This window comes from Neolamprologus multifasciatus, chromosome 13 (assembly GCF_963576455.1).
Source record: "Neolamprologus multifasciatus chromosome 13, fNeoMul1.2, whole genome shotgun sequence".
NCBI classification, from domain to species: domain Eukaryota; kingdom Metazoa; phylum Chordata; class Actinopteri; order Cichliformes; family Cichlidae; genus Neolamprologus; species Neolamprologus multifasciatus.
Window position 1 is genome coordinate 9,896,015 of NC_140451.1, and position 4,937 is coordinate 9,900,951.

Sequence of the window (4,937 nt, forward strand, 5' to 3'; positions counted from 1 at the left end):
CAGACTGCTGACCACAGCTTCTCAGGTGATTGCAGTCCAAGTAAACAAATCAAACAAGCATGTAGGAAACTTTATGTAAACAAGAAACATTAAAGAGAAACACTAAGATGACTAAAGAGACTTGGTAAACCGCGTGCTACTGGGTCAGTGAATCTGGATTAGCTATAGGGGTCTGTTCCCTTTTCTTTCAGCAAAGCTGCTATGTGAATGGTGTCATGCTGCCTTTGCCCAGGCCACACTGGCACTTCAATCCTCATGGCTCATTTACTAACCACTGCAGATTTTATTGTTTCCGAGGACCACTTTTCAGAAGCGGCGAGACGCTCAAAACACTGTGAACTTTCCCTTATCGCTGGGAAACCATCAGAGGATGGGAAATGTTAAAGAGTTTATCTGCTTGCAGATTAATTTAAACGGCAATGATTTTGATTATGACAAAATCTTAATCTAGACTGCTGTGTTTTCTTGATAGCAAAGCAAGTGTTGCTTATGTGATTGCCTCCCTCTGCCTATCCTATTTACTTTAGACTGAAGGGAACAAATCTCCTGCTTCTCCTCCAGGTTGCCACACAGTAATTCCTGAAGAGGAATCAAGGACCTTGAAGCGTGTTAATGCTCACATATTGAAGTCTTACAGCATGGTTAAGATACAGTACCTATGAGGGAGCACAGATAAGAAGGTGTGGACAGTGATGCGAAGTTTCTGTGCAGCATGTTTTTTGTAATATTGCATCTAAACACTTGGACTTTTCACCTGACTTGTGCTTAGCCAATCAGTAATGCACATATTTATGCCAAAATCAACTCTGGATTAGGAGCCTTCTTTTTTTCCCCCATTAGGTTTTAAAAGTTTAGTGCTACATATCCCACTGAATAATGTTTTACAGAGGAGATTTCTTTATGAAGTTACTCATTATTCTTTAGATCAGACACGATGTTAAGACAGCTTAGTTTTGTAACTGCTGGACATCTTGAGCATTGTGCTTCCTGTGAGGACTAATGCTTATGAGTGGCATAAAAATAGCTTTGTCAGCTTAAAAGAAATGGTACATATATATCAATAACCCTTTTGTTCATTGGAAATAATTAACATTAAAACAAGAAAACGAATGATTAACTGAAATAGAGGGTGCTACACAAAAGGTATGGAATACGTATTGATCTATAATTATTGTGGCGAGGCAAACGGCAAGAGCAAACCAAAGGGGAGGCTTTTATTGTGAAGACACAGGAACTGTGGTACAACCTGTGCTTCGGCCTCCTCACGCTATAGAAAAATTTAAAGGAGGAGGAAATATTTGATATGTAGTCGAAAATTGACATTTAATTTCCTTTTTTTGTCAGAAGGTTTTGTATAAACAGGGTTAAATAATTGTATGAACATCCGCATGCCTTCTAATTTGTTGTGACTTTGTGGGCTCGTCCTCGGAGACTATACATTACAATCCACCAACTGTGCGCGTATACATCGGCCTTCAAGCAGTCGTCAAGGAAGTATTGATGACTACTCAGCCGTTGTGTCTCCAATCCGTGTCCACGTACGTAATCGTATACTCTGTTCTTCTTCGTTTGCGTTACTTTGTTTTGTATTACTCGAGGAAGTAAAGCAATACTCTCGCATTTCTAAAGTCTCGCTGATTACTCAAAACCCTTTAGACTACAAGTCGTGTTTTAATCACAGAGTGATAGTGCTTTATTCTATACACATGCAATTCGTCTACCTCGCCCCTATGACCAGTTTAGAATTAACCTAACATGCCCGTCTGGCCTCTCACACTGTGGCAGTTGGGATTTTTTAAAAATACAAACACAGTCTTATTTATTTTGTTCTATTTGATTTTTTTTAGTGGATATTTATTATTGATTTACTGACTGTTTTGTATAGTTTATATTTTGTATAACCTGTACAGCGCTTTGGTCCGCTGAGGTTGTTTAACATGTGCTGTACAAATAAATGTGATTGAAGACTGAAGACTTGATTTGATTCGACTTGACTTGACTGTGGGAGGAAGCCAGAGTACCTGTAGGAAACCCACACAGGCACAGGGAGAGCATGCATATTCCACAGAGAAGGGTCCCAGCTGGGGTTTGAACCAGGGACCTTTTTTCTGTGAGAGTGCTAACCACTGAAAAGTGCACTACAATAAAATTGTTTGAAAATATATATATGTGTAATATAAACATAATCTCATTCAGCAATTATGCTGTGTTGTTGTTGATTTTGCACCTGCTTTATCTACTCTGCTCTAAATCAGTTGCTGAGTCTGTAAAGCTTTCCCCACCACCCTTTTTTTCACAGAGAAAACTCCAAGCAAACCAAAATGTGTCACTAAAATCCTGTGAGAACATTGAATCCACTTATTGGACAGATGTGCCTGAGGCAATGGCAACAAAAGTAAATACTGGAAGAAGGTGCTGCGTTCTGAACTTGTGCAAAACAAGTGAGCACTTGGTTCATTTTATGGCTTGAGGATTGAGGATGGATTGCATTCTCACCATAAACGAACCGCTCCGGAGTTCATTTGGAACCGCATCGTGACCACCTGCCCCAGAGGGTCTCGGTGCGGTTGTTTTGGTCTGCACTTGAGTGCTATTACCACATCTGCATGAACACACTGCACCAAGGATTGATTTAAAATTTTAAAAACCACACGGGTGAAAACCCACTTTGTAAAACTGCATTCTGATTGGTCAGATGAGCGTTCAAATTCAAATTATTAAAAAGATCTTAAATTCCATGCAAACATCATGTCGTGTTTAAATCCACAGGCTCCTTCCCCTACCATGCATAAAGGAATTTGCTGATTGCCTATTGATTATTAGTGTTAGCTGGTTGCTAGTGGACGTCACAAGCTTGGCTGCATTTAAATCTGTTTCTCTCACATGCATCCTTTATTGGCAGTTGCTTCAGTTGTTCAAAGCTGAAATAGGTTTAAATACTGGATACTCAGTCCAGATGTATCCCTCTCATATATTCCCAAACCATCATTTCTCAGTCAACAGTTTCCTTTGATCTCATTGGTGTCCACTTTAATTGCTCACCTCTGAGTTAAGAGTAGTTTCTCTCGGTACTCGCCCACTTCTCATCACCACATTTTGTTTACATCTCATGGTCTCTGATTGGCAAATAACTTGTCTGATCCTGTGTGTGCACCCGTTAAGGCCACACATATATAAATGCCAGTCCATTTCCCATTGGCTCTAGAGGCTATTACAAAACCAGTAACAGATTAAATAATTACATTATATATGTACACAATTTAGTGTGGCGATGATGCTAAAAACAATCCAAACGTCATCAACATCTGACCTGTAATTACAGCAGGGATCAGTCTCTTTGGCATTACTGCAATAATAAAGCAACAACTTCCTTTTTCTCTTACCCTCACATATCCACAGCTGCATGTATGCATTGGCTGGGGAAAAAAGAGAGAATGGAATTTCTTCTTTGATTTATATGATGGACCTGCTTTTGACCCAGCCGTGCGGCTGGAAGCTTGCCATCACCTCATGCAGTTATCAGTAAGCACTTGAAAGTGACCAGTCAACTATTTATGCTACGCTTGGGTCATTTTGGGCAGGCTGGGCATTTAAGGAGTGGAGTGTTTAGTCAGGTGTATGAGTAAATATTTCACGCACGCATGTACTTCATTTATTAAGTCAGAGCACAATGGCTGCAGAAGTGAATTGATGAAAAGCTGTCTCCCAGTGGAGTAGTTGGAATAGCTGAAGTTGATGAAGACTCAGGGAAAGTAAAGAGTACAGTAGCTCCTTCCTCTTTTATCTCCTGAGGAGAGATGGTAAAACCTTCCAATGAGCACTTGTAAAATGTCTGTTGGTAAGCTGTGTAGTAGTTAGATAAGCAGAAAGGAAATCTAGAAATAAATAAAGTGGATTACGTCCTCTGAAAGCTCCATCTTTGCCCTACAGCCGACTGGGTAACTCTCCTGTCTGCATGATAATGGTTTTGTCAAGGCTTGTGACCCAGTTGGTACAAAGCGGGAAATTACGTCATTTGCAAATATGCTTTTATTCCATGATAGTGTATAATTGTACAAATGAAATGAGATTATCTCTCTAGTCCTCCACAAACAGCCATGCAACTCCATAGGGGGGGATTGGAAAAGACTGATAATTTGCCCAAAAAAAACCCCCATGGGGTGGAAGCATGTACTCAACCTTGGGCCCAGGTTATTTTAAGGAAAGCCAATCTTTGATCAGTCAAGCTGAAATGGCTAAGATAAGTGGGAGCTACATCTCGCGGCAGGACCGCGCACCAGTCTGATATTGCTATTTCCTCCCTGGTTTCTCAAGAGCGGTAAATAGCTCCTGCCCCCGCCAATCCACCCCCCCATCCGCACCACCATCCACACTCCCTCCCTGCATCTCCTCCCCTCCCCCTTATCTGCTCCCCACTTTCTTCTGGAGATCTCTGTCACTTTAATCCACAGAGTCTGCCGCTGGTTAACAAGGAAATCCTGTGTCAATTATCACCAACCACTTCCTGCTGGGAGAGCAGCAGGGAATCAAAGGGGCCTGAGAGTCTTTCACACCAGAGAGGAGCAGTAGGCCTAATTAAATGGCCCTTGTGTCCCGCTGGCTGCTGGTGGCCGGGTGACAGATAGCCCAGCCCAACGATAACCTCCTTCAGCAGATGATTGTTTAGATAGGGGAGCTAGTAGGCACTTTGGGTGCCCTAAGGTTGGCTGATTGCGATCCAGGAGTCCAAATGAAGTCCCATCGAGGACGTAAAGGTTTATGGAGGAAAATGATAGATAAATTCTTTGAAATGTAGGTAATTATAATGTAATGTGGGTATAACGGATATAAGAGATTCAAGCTTGAAATGAGCTCCAAGCGGTTCAAGCTTAACAGTGCAGCGTATTTTTCTGAGAGTCACCATAAGGTTTCCACAAAAAAATAAAGTGAAAAAAAAA